The sequence below is a fragment of the Gracilinanus agilis genome, chromosome 6 (assembly GCF_016433145.1).
Source record: "Gracilinanus agilis isolate LMUSP501 chromosome 6, AgileGrace, whole genome shotgun sequence".
NCBI classification, from domain to species: Eukaryota; Metazoa; Chordata; class Mammalia; order Didelphimorphia; family Didelphidae; genus Gracilinanus; species Gracilinanus agilis.
The window spans coordinates 292,299,014-292,312,630 of NC_058135.1; the positions used below are offsets into that span (position 1 = coordinate 292,299,014).

Genomic DNA, 13,617 nt, shown 5'->3' on the forward strand with positions numbered 1-13,617 from the left:
CCCCCCAATGAGCGTGACTCTGGGGGCGGCTCCTGGACGGTGATTGGGGGAAAGCCGTCCGGGGGCGGGCGGAGTCCAAGTGGGGGGAGCTCCGGGCCTGCTGGCTGGGGACGCCGCCATTTTGGGCGCTTCGCGGATGGTGTCGGGGAACGCGCTTCGCGCCTGAGCGCAGCCAGCGGCGGGGCCGGGTGAGCGGGCGGGCGGGTCGGAGTGCGCGCGGCAGGGTCGGGCCGGGCCGGGCCGGGCCGGGGGCGGGAGGGCGCGGGACCCGCTGGAGCCGCCCCGTCAGTCAGGCGCCCCGGAGGCCGGGCCGGGCCCGGCCCGGAGCAGGGAGCGCGGGGAGCAGGAGGCCTCCCTGACGGGAGGAAGGTTATCTCGGACCCCGGCGGTCTTCCCTCGGGCCTCCTTAGTAGCCATTAATGACGTTAATATCCAGCCGCGCGGCCAGTGGAGGCCCTGGAGGACGGGGCCTGCGCTGCTCCCCTGCTGCGCTCGGACCCGGACCTAGCCCTGCCTTCCGTGGGGAGAGGGGGCGCTCAACCCCGCCCCCTGACTCCTTATCCCGAGGCTGCCCTGGGGGCGGGGCCGGGGCCGGGGCACAGAGTTGGAGGGACTCCCTCACCCTGGGGCATCCCCTTCCGACCCCCACCCTTTTGTAAGAGGGGAAACTGAGACTTCGGAGGGCAGCAGGCATGGCTAGCCTCGCTGGGGTGGGTAGGGTGGGGTGGATTAGGTGTCCCTGGGGGTTTCTGAGCCTTGCCTGCTCCTAGTGCAGCTTGACACCAGCCTGGCAGGGGTCTGGGCTGCCCACGTCCGGTCCTAGGCTGGCGAGGGTCCAGCGGTGCCCAGCAGAGCGCCCATTGAGGAGGCGGCTTGGGAGGACTCTGCCAAAGAAGGCAAAGCCCAGCCCTCATTTCAGGGCCAGGTCAGAGGTGCGTTAGGTTCGCAGGTGTGGGAAGGAAGGAGACCTTTTTTTCCAGGCCACCTCTGACAGTGTCCAGGGAGGAGCAGAACAAAGGTCAGGAAGGCTGACCCCGGGTCCAAGTGCCTCTGCCAGCCCTTCTCAGGAGCCGAGTTAAAAGTGGGGTGCTGGAGGAAGGTCAGGTCATTCTCCCCCAGCCAGAGGATTCCTGGTGCCCAGGCTGAGGCATGCCCAGTAAAGTCACCTGTCTATAGCCCTTGAGGGTTTTAGAGGAAGGGGTAGACCTGGATGGCACATTCACCAGGAAACTAGACCCCATGTCTAGCATTGGCTAGGACAGGACGAGGGCTTGCACTGTGCCTCCTCTGTGCCTGGCAGCACTGTGCCTCGTGTGCCTGCACCCCTGAGCATTCTATATCTTCCCAATGGTCCATGAGTTGTGGCAGTGCCCCTTTGGGTCCAGCTTGTGTCTGAGCAGGAATCTCCTCTTACAGAGTCACCTAAGGAGTCAGGCTTGCTGGGGGGAGGACCTGGCCTGGAGGAAGCCAGATCTGCTTTTGGACAACTGTGATTGTTAGGAAGTTTCCTTCTCCTTACGCTGCTGCTGCCTCCGAGACTCACTAGGTAAGTCCAGGACATCACCGCTCGCCTCCTAAGGGTCGGAGCTGGCACAGGACCTCCCATACCCCAGGCCTGGCCCTTGTCACTCCGCTGGTTTCCAAACCCCTGTGTATGGATGTTGCTTCAGTGACAATGGAAGTAGCCAGAGATAACTTCAGGGATCTCCTAGCTTGATCTGATTGAGTCCCAGTGCTCTGGAAGGTGTGGAAAGCAGGTTTGGATTCTGTGGATTTTGATACCCACCTAGTAAGCATTAGTTGCTGAGGATAAATGCAAAAGGACCATCTCTGTGGGCCTCCAGAAGGGAGGAACTGGAAAATAGGAGGTGTCAGAATCAGAACCCAGCTGGGCTGCCTCAGTGGGCACAGAGTTCCCTGACCTTGGGGCCCTCAAGGAAGAGACCTAGGGAGCCCTTGAGGAGAGTGTGGAGGGAATTCGTGTCTGGATTCAGTTCTGCAAGCATTAGGTGCTTGGGTTTGAGGGGCTCTGCTGGTCGCCAGAAGAGACAGATCTAAAAAGGAATCTGCCCTCTCAGTTTATACTGTGTGGGGAAGATACAAGATGTTTATAGATTGAGTTAAGGATAATAAACGACCAGCATTTCTAGCACCTCTGAGCTTCACAAAGCGCTTTACAGAAATCTCATTTGAGCTTCACAACAACCCTGGGAGGCAAGGGCTATTTTCATCCCTGTTTTACATGTAGGGAAACTTGAGTCACGCTGTTTGGTGTTAAGTGGCTTGCCCAGGGTCACCAGTAAGTGTCTGAGGCTGGATTTGAACTTGAAGACTCCTGATTCTAGGGCTAGCACTCTCTACTCTGCTTTCTGGCTACCTAGATATTAGTACATCCTGTATCTAGGGACGAGCGTACTGGGGCAGATCAAAAGCTTTAGGAACATTTAAGGAGGGCTAGGGGGCTGACCTGAACTTTAAAAGTAGATGAGGATTCCATAAGGAGGGGATAATGAGGGACCGGGAGCAGATTGAGGGAGGTCATGGAGGCTGGAATAAGGGTAGCTGACCATTTATTAGATACCTACTGAGAGTGGACCCTCACCCCTGCACTCTTGCAATAATAGCCTGATGTTGGGTCTGCCTGCCTCAAGCCTCCTCACACCAATCTATCCCCCATTCAACCACCAATGTAATTTTGTTTTTTGTTTTTTGTTTTTTTTTTTTAAACCCTTGTACTTCGGTGTATTGTCTCATAGGTGGAAGATTGGTAAGGGTGGGCAATGGGGGTCAAGTGACTTGCCCAGGGTCACACAGCTGGGAAGTGGCTGAGGCCGGGTTTGAACCTAGGACCTTCTGTCTCTAGGCTCGACTCTCACTCCACTGAGCTACCCAGCTGCCCCCCACCAATGTAATTTTCCTAAAACAAAGGTGCCATCTTAGGGGCTCCTCTCCCCCCCAACTATTCATTGAGCTCCATTGGCTCCCTAGGGCCTGCAGGATCACATGTAAAGCTCTCTGCTTGGTATTTAAAGCCTATTCTAACCTGGCCCCCTCCCTTTCCCTGACCTGGCTGAGACCCTCTATCTCTCAGCTCTACACCTTCTCTGACAATCCCCCATGCCTGGAAGGCTTCTCTTTTCTCTGACATAGGACCTCTGGACCTCTGGCTTCCGGCTTCCTATCAGCCCATTGCCAAACCCCCCCTTCCCCTCCCATTCTAGTGCCTTCCCTCTGGTAATAATTTCCTATTTATTCTATATAGAGTTTGTGCTTATGTGTTTGCTTCTCCCCCCCCCCTCCCCTCCTCCCCCAAATGGTGGATTCCTTAAGGTGATGTGTACTGGGCTGTAGAGGTCCCAGGAAGGCAGGAGCAGCATGGGCAAACGGGATCACTTGAGTCGATCTTGGGAGAGTCTCGGATTTTCCTTTCTTTTTTTCCTCTGTTCAGCGCGTACTTGGCTTTGGCTTCTTCTCTGGTGACTGGACTGGATTTGGAGGGTTTCCCTCCTAAGCCCATTCCCAATGGGTTTGGGACTTTTTCTTCCCATCCAAACTGCTGAGAGGCTGTTTTTCCTAGTGAAGGATCTTCTCAGGTTTGAGCAGGCTCCTGCAACTGGCACTGCTGGATTTATTGTGTGATTCCTGGAGTTGCTCTGACTGGCCATGGGAGCCAAAGGTTGGGTTACCCTGTTCATGGAGGGTGTTGATGAGGTTGATGAAAAGTGAGTGGTGTTAAGAAATCCAATTCTATCTGCTTGCCATGGACCCTTTTACTCTAAATGGTTCTCAGTGTTGATTTCCTGTCCCTGATTAGATAAGTCACTTCCATTTGGCCTCTGGATCTCACCATAGTTTGGTCCATACCCAGTGGGTCTTCTTCATTCCTAGGTCCGCCCTTTTTGATTGAGCTTTAATCACATCTAGCCGTCATCAAGCATGTGTTTTATCCAGGTAGATCTGTATTTAAAGCAGGAATATTATTAATATTAGGAACCTGGCGGCAATTCTTTGTCTATAAAGATCCTAAAGCATTTCAGAAGTCAGAGGGGACGGTTTACAGGATGGGCCACTTTGGTGGTGGTATTCCACTCTTAATGCCGCCTCCTCAGCCTCACTGCTGTAATTAGTCCCAGAATTTTAGTGCCATCTTTAAAGCCGTCCAAAGACTTGGGACATGCTGTACCCGAAGCTGTCAAGTATCTGAGCAGGCATCAATGAAACACTGGCTGTTGGGGGAGAGAACCCCAAGAAATCCCCATGCTCAGGAGCACATGGACATGTTGCCATTAGTTATTTATCAGTGACTGATGTCCTCTGCTATGGAAGTACTCGAAGAGACTCAAATCCTCCTCTAAATAGCTGATGGTTTGTTTCTGATGTTGCAGGGGCCCCTGGGACCCCTTTTTTGTTCCCTTGAGGTCTTTGTACTTCAGGGTCTGATCTGGGAGCTCCATGTAGGATTTTAGAATTTGGAGGGAACTTAAGAGATCATCTCATCATGAGGAAGCTGAGTCCTGGAGAAGTGGGACTTGCTCAGGGTCATCCCAGATTGTCAGCAGCAGAAGCAGGAGCCAAACTGAAGACCTGGACCCACATTGAGTATCTCTTCTATTTTATAACCCTTCCTTAAAGAATGAAACCTAAACCAAACCCATTAATAAAATTACTTGGGGAAGGTGATGGTGCCGCTTTTTCATTTCATCTTCTCCATTCTGTGCTGGGAATGGACCCATTCACTGACCTTTCACAAGGATAGAAAGCCCAGGTTAGCATTAGGTCCTTTTCATCACCCATTTGGGTCACAGTTTGTTAAGAGAGCTTTTCTTTGAGTTTCAGTCTAGCTAGAGAGAATAAAGAAGAAACTATAATTAAAATCTCATTAACTAGCTTGCTAGCATTTCTGGAGTACTTTAAAAGCTCTTTGCAAATATTAATCTCATTTCAGCCTCATAACAATCCTGGGAGGTAGATGCTATTACTATTCCCATTTTAGAAATGAGGAAACTGAGGCATACAAGTTAAATGACTTATCCAGGGTCACACAGCTAGTCATTGGCTGAGGAATTGAACTCAGATCTTCAGACTCTCAGGCCACATGTTCTCTAATCCACTGTTCCACCCAAGTTCACCTCAGAGATTCATACTGTGGGAGATAATGCTGATAGGTGGAGTGAAAGAGTAAATCAATCAGAGAAGTTTTTTAAGCCACCTTTACTAGCTTTCCTTTGTGCAGAAATGAATGTTTTATTATTATTATTATTCCTGTTGACTCCTTAGGAGCATAGGGCCACAACCATCTCACGCCAACGGACTCTGTTCTGGGCAACTTCCCCCAGCTGGGCCCATGAAATGAATGTGCCAGTTGCAAATTAGACAGTGCAGGGTAGTTGTGAGGGAGGGAGTTGGTCTCAGACTGGAAGAACTCAGTTTAAAGCCCACCTCTTACTTCCTGGCTGTGGGAGCTTAGGCCTCTTAAGGGCACACTGCCTACGGCTGGAATTTGACCCTGGAGTCTGAGGGCTCATGGAACTTGGAGGAGAAACATAATGATATTTTTAATTTGATAACATTGGTTTCCATTGTATTCTTGCAAACTTTATTTTGTGCATTTAAAAATAACGTCACTGACAAAAAATTCCAAGGACTCCAGCTCAGAAGCTTAAATTGCTGAAAAGGTGCTAAATTGCACTGGCAGAAGTTTCATTACCTGGGAGTTTGTTTATCATTGAGGTCAAAGGTTCAATGGCATCAGTGAATGGAGTGCTAGTCCTGGAGCCAGGAAGACCCAAGTTCAAGTCTAGCCTCAGACCCTTAGCTTTGTGACCCTGGGCAAGCCACTTAATCAATCTCTGTCTGCCTCAGTTCCCTCAAGTGTAAAATGGGGGTAATCATTGAGCCTCCCTCCCAAGGCTATTCTTTTTTTTTTTTTTCAAACCCTTAACCTTCTGCCTTAGAATCAATACTATGTATAAGGCAGAAGAGTGGTGAGGGCTAGGCAGTGAGGGTTAAGTGACTTGCCCAGGGTCACACGGTGGGATTTGCTAGATTTGAACCCAGGACCTCTCTTCTCTAGGCACTCCCAAGGCTATTCTGAGGATTGAGTGTGATCATGTGTGTAAAGTACCCTTTCCTGACAAAGGAGCACCTTAGGCTGTCTTCATATACTGGGAAGGATTTCATTTTCTATCTTTCCTTGCGAACAGGCTGCTTGAGAATGGTGCTATGGCTTACTCTTATGCCCCAGCCTTGAATTGCTCAGATTTTGTTTATTCTTCTTTGTATCTCAGATCCTTTGGTCTTGTGACCTCTTTCCCAGGTTTTCAGACAGACCTCCTCCTGAGCCTCTTTCTTTTTGGCCTCTACTGCCTTGGCCCCTGCCAATCCCCCTCTTGGATATTGCTTCTCCTGGGATGACAGCTCCTCATTGTGCTTTGTGGATCTTCATCTGGGTCCCTCTAGCCTTAGGTGCCCTCCTCCCCCCCATGGCTTGGTCACCTGCTCTTTTTCCTCTCTATTATTTTGATTGTGATTCACCCTCTTTTTTACTTCTTTCTTCTTTCCTGACCTCTTCTGTAGGGCCTTTTGGCCATCCCAAAGCAGACATGGCATCTCCTCCTCCCCCAGTCCAAAACAAGTCATTCTCTTTCCCTTCAGACCCTTTGTCTTCCTGACTTGGCTGTTCCTAGAGAGCATCACCACTGCCCCAAGCTTAGCCCTCCTTCAGACACCCACCTTCCTCGCCACTACCCATCACAGGGGCCACTCATCGCCTGTTGACCTCAGAGCCTGGGAACCCCCTTTCAGGGGGTCCAAAGGATCAAATCTATTTTCATGATAGCATTTTTTATTTATGTAACTCGCATGAACAAATGCTTTTGAGGGTCTTCAGGAATTATTAAGAGGGTAAAAGGGTCCCGAGACCAAAAGGCCTCCCTTCCTGCCTCGATCTCTTCCTCTTATTTGTTAACAAAATGATTTTTCTAAAGTGTAGCTCTCCTTAAACCCAATAAACTCCAGTGGCTCCCTCTTCCCTGTCATATGGGCCCTTTACACCTTTTCAGGCTTCTTATATTTTACCTCCTTGACTGATTTTTGCCCCTTCCATAGAACACTCATCCCTCTCCTATGTGTCTCCCTTTGTATGCATGGCCCCTGGCATTTGAAGTGCTCCCCTTCCTATCTTAGCTTTATTGGCTTCCTTCACAAAATTGAGAGCACAAGCAGAATTAAATTGACATAAAACATAAGAAAAGACAGTTGTCAACCCAATCTGAAGAGTTTTAAGTGCTTCAACTCCTGCCTTTGACTTTGCCTTTCCCTGTCTTTCCTTCCCCACCCCCCTCTGCCCCCCAATGTCTTCCCTCTGAGATTATGAATGTTCAAGGACAACCAACACCTTTTGGGGGAGGCCTTGCTGAGCCCTTTTCAGGGCCTCTCATCCCCAAGGTCATCGCCTAGGCTTGCCCCTGGACATCGATGACTGGAAAAAGAGACTTTGTGCATCCCTGTCTCACTTCATTGCAGCTCACTCACCTTCTCTGAAAACAAGGAAAAGCAGCAACTGCAGTCACCACTACCGCCTCCTTCCTTTTACTGTAAACACAGGCTTTTCCCCACCTATTATCTTCATGTTGTCTTCCTGGTAGAAAGTAACCTCCTGGAGGGCATAGACGATGTTTTTAGTAGTAGTCCCTTAGTAAACAGTTGTCAAGCAACTACAAATCTCATGGCCTTGAACACTGACAGCCTCCCTCCTGGATACTTTGTCTTCCCTGATTTGCCATGACCCTGTTCTCTGATGATTCCCTCTGTCCTCTTGTCCCTCCCTCCCTCTCTCCCATGTTTCCTTCCTCTTCCCCTCCCTTCTGTGTTTTCTTTCTCCCTTCTCCCCTTCTCCCCTTCTTTCCTCTCTCCCTCTCTTCCTCTTTCCCTTCTTCTCTTGCTTTTCCTTTGCTTCCCTCCCTCCTTCCCTTGTTTCTTTTCTTCCTCCTATTTTTTCATCCTCCCTCCTGCATTTCCTACCTTCTTCCCTTTCCCCACACTCTTTTCTCTGTCCTCTCAGTGACTCCTGAGCTACCTTGAGTTCAGTTTCTCTTCTCTGCAGATGACTCCCAGATTTACACTACACTGTCCTTCTGAGCTGCCTGGAGATGTCCTGTAGGCATCTCCATTGAAGTGACATCCAAAATGGAACTCATCTCATCCCTCCTCCAAACCTGGCCATTTCTGTCTTCTTCCCACCACTCCAGAGCCACCATCTCAGGTGGCCACAGCCAAACCCAAAGCAGTCAGTTGCTGAGTTTCGTCAGTGGCATTCTTCACCAACTCATTTTGGGCTTCCAGTCTCTCCATTCATCTTATAGCTGCCGAAATGAAGTCCAGACTGACCAGAAAACACTCCTGCTCAAGAAACTTCAGTTGACTCACTTGGAACTCAAAGATGTGAAATAAATTCCTCACGTGACATTTAACGTGCAGTGGACTCCACGCCTTCTGTACCAGTCAGACTGGCTTGGGTGCTGTCCCCTGAACTCAGTACCCCAGCATTGAGGATGTCCCCGGGCCTTTTCATCCCCATTGCATAAACACTGCTTTCTTGGAGAACCGAGCTTGGAGAACTGTTTCCTTGTCTTTTTTCTTTTCTTTTCTTTCAGCTACTTTAGCTCGAATCAATGAGCATGAAGTCAGTCAGCAAAATTTAGTAAGTGCCCACTAGGCACCCAGCTCTGGGGATGCAAAGAAAGTTGAAAAACAGCTCCACCCTCAAGGAGCTCACAGTCTAACGGGGAGATGCTATGCAAACAGATACTCTGTATACAGATGATATATTGTTGTTTTTCAGTTGTGTCTAACTCTCCGTGACCCCATCTGGGGGTCTCTTGGCAGAAATATTGGAGGGGTTGACTGTTTCCTTTGCCTGCCCATTTGACAGATGAGGAAACTGAGGCAGACACTTTCCCCAGGGTCATCCAACTAGGACGTGTTTGAGGCTGGATTTGAATTCAGGCCTGATGCCCTATCTACTTTCACTACCTGGTTGCTTCAAAACAAGATACAGAGAATAAATTAGGATAGTCTCAGAGGGAAGGTCCTAAGATAAAGGAAGCTGGAAAGGCTTCTTGGAGAAAGCATGACTTCAGCTGATGCTTGAAGGAAGCCAGGAGACAGAGATGTGGAGGAAAGATCTTGTATAAGGAATGGTAAGAAGACCAGGAAGAGTATGTAGTTGGGGTGGGGGCTATCTTAGACACTATCTAGCTACATGACCCTGGTCAAGTCACTTAACCTCCTTTTGCCTCAGTTTCCTCATCTGTAAAATAGGGATGATAATAATAGTGCTTGCCTCCCAGGATTACTGTGAGGTTCAAAAAAGATACACAGTAAGTGCTCTAGAAATGGTAACTCTTTTATTGTCAGCCTTGGTTTTAGGAAAATCACTGGTGACTGAATAGGGATGGTCCAGAGGGGGGAGTCATGTGTGTTAGCTATTGCTGTAGTCCAGGCTTGAGGTGATGAGGGTCTCTACCAGGGTGGGACAGTGTCAGAGGAGAGAAGGCAGCATGTTTGAGAGGTATTGCAGAGGTGACATTGATGGGCATCCTATTGGATGGGGGTGGCAGGACTGGGGGATGATGAGAGATGAAATGAGGAGTCCAGGATGACTCTGGGTTGTGAGGGCCTGGGATGTCCTTGACAGGAAAAGAAAAAGCCCTTGAGGGGAAGGCCAGATCATGAGTTCAGTTTGGGGCATGTTTAAGATGTTTCTTGGGCATCTAGTACAAGATGTCTGAAAGGCAGTTAGAGATGTTGAGACTGGAAGTCAGCAGAGAGAGGTTGGGGCAGGAAAGGTGAGACTTGAGAATTCTTAGCATAGAAGGTCATTAAGCTCATGAGTACTGAAGAGATCCCAGGTGAAGTAGAATAGGGAAGAAGAGACCCAGGATAGAGCTCTGAGCAGAATCAGCAAGACCTGGGTTCAAATTCTGCCTCTAGTATTTACTAGGAACAAATCCATTAGTCTGTGTGTCTCAAATTTCCCTCTGTCACAGGCCAAATTGAGATGTTGATGTTAAGTGCTTTGCAGAATTTAAAGCAGTAGCAGCCAGGACATGAGGATAGTGTTCTCCAGACTCTGGTGCCTCTTAGGAACTGAGTAAAAACTACCCAAGTCGTGGCTTATAAATTGGTGTAGAACTTATGGCATGTTGGCTAGAAAGGTATTGAAGGAAGGGAACCACTGAGGGAGTCTAAGGTGAAAGATGAGGAAGGCCTGAATGCTTGTTTTGGAAACTTCCATTTAAAAATGATCTTTTTGATGGATCCCATTCATTTCTGACTATTTTCCTGCTTCCTTCCCTTCCTCCCCAGCAAGCCGTCCTTTTGAATACACTTAAAGGAGAAAAGGAGGAACTCTTCTGCCAAACTCACCCCACCTCGGTCACCTCGGCCAGTGCATGCTTGATCCTGTGCCCCTAATTCCCTGCTTCTGCAATGAAGGAAGGTAGGTGCATCTCCATGCTTGCTCTCTCTCACCTGACTTCTGGTCAGTATCGCTCTCCCCCCAGAGGGTCAAGCTCTTCTACACACATGAAGCTTACTTTCTTCTAAAACTCATTTCCACAAACTCCTTATTAACTGCCTCCATTGTGCTAGGCACTGTGCTGTCTAGGTTTAGATTGTGTGGTTCCATTTAAAAAAAACTGGGGTCGGTTAGGTGGCTCAGAGCCAGGCCTATAGACCAGAGGTCCTGAGTTCAAATCTGGTCTCAGACACTTCCTAGCTGTGTGACCCTGGGCAAATCATTTAGCCCCCATTGCCTTGCCCTTACAGCTTTTCTGCCTTAGAAACAATACACAGAATCAATTCTAAGATAAAAGGTAAGGGTTTTTTTTTTTTAATTGGTAATGATTTTGAAGGAAATTTATATCCACTAGAAGAAACTTCCCCAGTTGGAGGCATTTTTAGATTTTTTTTTTTAAACCCTTAACTTCTGTGTTTTGGTTCCTTAACTTCTGTGTATTGGTTCCTTGGTGGAAGAGTAAGGGTGGGCAATGGGGGTCAAGTGACTTGCCCAGGGTCACACAACTGGGAAGTGTCTGAGGCTGGATTTGAACCTAGGACCTCCCATCTCTCAATCCACTAAGCTACCCAGCTGCCCCCATTTTTAGATTTTTAAGATCCGTGATTTGCTAGCTCTGGATGCCACCATCATTCCAGCAGATTAGAACACCAACATATTAGCAGATGATTATATGAGTTTTCATGAGAAATGAATGACCCGGTGACCTGCTGGGTGGTGCTGTCCCTTTGGGTTGGGCCTGCAATCCCTGTAGCCAAGCCTGTCCCTGAGGGGACCTTTCCAGTCTGTCAGGGCCTGCCAGAGCATGTGCTCTTCAGGGAGTCTCTGGGGTCACCTTTCTGCCGGACTGGAGACTCCCAGGGAGAAGGGTTGAAGCCTTGTCATGTTTCAGGGGTATCATTAGATACCTCAGCGATTGTACCACAGGAAAGCAGCCCCAAGCTCTTGGGCTTCTTACGTGGCTGATTAGTTTCTCCCTTTCTGTCAGACTTGCTGTCACAGGTCTCTTTTCACTCCTTTCTAATTTACAGTTTCAAATCTATTTTGGAAACTAGATAATCAAGTTTGATAAAATTCTATGTAAAAAAAGTAGACTTGTAAAAGACTGTCTCTTAGAAACTTACACTATTTGTTTTGACATGACCACCTATATCCCAAAATACCAAGTATATACTGAACCAGGCAGTGTATAAAATGCTCTCACTGTGTGATCCTCCCTCTTTGCTGCAGGCAGGGGTACTTTCTCCGGCTCTTCTTGGTCATTGCAATTACAAACTTTTTTGTTTTATGGGATTTTCCCTCCTCTTTGATTTTTTTTTTTTTTTTTTTTGGCTATAGCCTTAGTCTGATGTCTCTGGGCAGAAGACATGCACAGGTCAGTCACTTTTGGGGACTAGTTCCAGATAGCTTTCCTTCTCCAAGCTCCACTAATGTTTGCCGTGTTCCTTTTTTGTCAGCTTGGCTAATCTGATGAATGTGAAGTGGAATCTCAGAGTTGTTTTAATTTGCATTTCTCTAATCATTAGTGATTTGTTACATTTTTTTCACGTAGCAATAAATAGCTTGGATTCTTTCCTTGAGAACCTTGCCTATTCATATTTTTTGGACATTAATCAGTTGGGGAATGGTACTTTAAAATCTGAATCAAATCTTTATATATAAATGTGACCTTGGCCAGAGAAATTTGCTGCAAAGATTTTCCAACTTAACTGTTTCTCTTCTACTCTTAGCTTCATTGAATTTGTGTAAAAACCTTTAAATTGTACATAATGAAAATTATGCATTTTTTCTTCTGTGATCTCCCAAGTCTTTGGTTAGGCCCTTGTCCTCCATCGCATAGATCTGAAAAGTAATTTCTTCCTTGGTCTTCTGATTTGTTTATGATGTGACCTTTTTATATCAAAGTCGTGGATTTGTTTGGGGGTCTCTTAGACCGTGATAGGAGGTGTTGCCTCAATCTAATTCAGTTGGATGTTTCCCAGCCCAGCCCTACTGTCTTTGGGGACACTAAGCAGCGTCGATTATAGCTTTGTAGGAGAGGTCGCCTTCCTTCTCACATCTTTTTCATTATTTCCCTTGAGATCCTTGAATTTATGAATGTACAATTTCTTTTCTCCTTCTGTAATGTGTTCCTTTGGTTGTATGGTCTGACACTGAAATGAAGTAAATTAAATATTTTCTTATTTTTTATTATATCAGCTCAGTTGATTCTTTTGAAAAATGACCATTTCCCGTTGTTTAGGTCTTTATTTCCACAAACAGTGTTTTGAAGTTTTATTTACATAGTTCCAATGTGTCTTGTCAGGGAGACTCCCAAGTATTCTATCTATCCCATAGTTGCTTTAAATGGAATTTTCCTTTTTATCTTTTCCTGCTACATTTTGTTGCTGTAGACAGAAATGCTGATTTTTATATGGATTTATTTTGTATTTGGCAGTTTGGCTAAAGTCATTGTTTCAGTTAAGTTTTAGTTGAATCTAAGGGTTCTCTAAGTCTACCATCATGCCATCTGCAGAAAATGCTCATTCAGCTCTGGGAGTCAAGATTCAGTGTTGCTGGTTGACTTGATCTTTTATTTTGAACTTGGCAGGTTTATCTTGAAGAGGACTATTCTCCCTCTCCTGGTGAGCTTGTTTTGGCTTTTTTCGAGTAGCAGGTGAAATTAGTGGAATAGGGAGGCCATGGGCTCTGATCTATTACTGAGAAAGTTGGGGGAAATTGCTCCTTTGTGATCTTTGCTCTGCCATTGTGGTGCTTTGGTGTTGTCTTGAGCATCTGGAATAGTCAATTCTAGTCAAAGATTCCCAGAAGCAGAGGAGTTGGATTTGGAGATTGGCCTAGTTTGATTGTTTTGGGTGCACTCCTGGGGCAGCCAGAGTGGAAGAGGCAGGTCTTTACTTTGCTGCAGATTTCTGGGATGGCCCCATGGAATTGGCTGTCTTAGCTTAAGTCCACTCCCCCATGGCTTCTCTTGACTTTTCATGGGATAGGACATTGTTTGGGCCTTGAAAAGTTGTGGGTCTTCCTCTACTCAGTCA

General features: G+C 47.5%; 1 long non-coding RNA gene across 1 annotated transcript in view; it reads left to right on the forward strand.

Moving 5' to 3' along the window:
- Positions 1–99: 99 nt before the first annotated feature.
- Positions 100–13,617, forward strand: part of LOC123252011 — a 35,398-nt gene continuing 21,880 nt past the window's right edge. The window contains exons 1-3 of the long non-coding RNA XR_006506526.1: positions 100–188; positions 1,417–1,546; positions 10,369–10,501. This is a non-coding gene — a long non-coding RNA (uncharacterized LOC123252011). The remainder of the gene's footprint in view (positions 189–1,416; positions 1,547–10,368; positions 10,502–13,617) is intronic.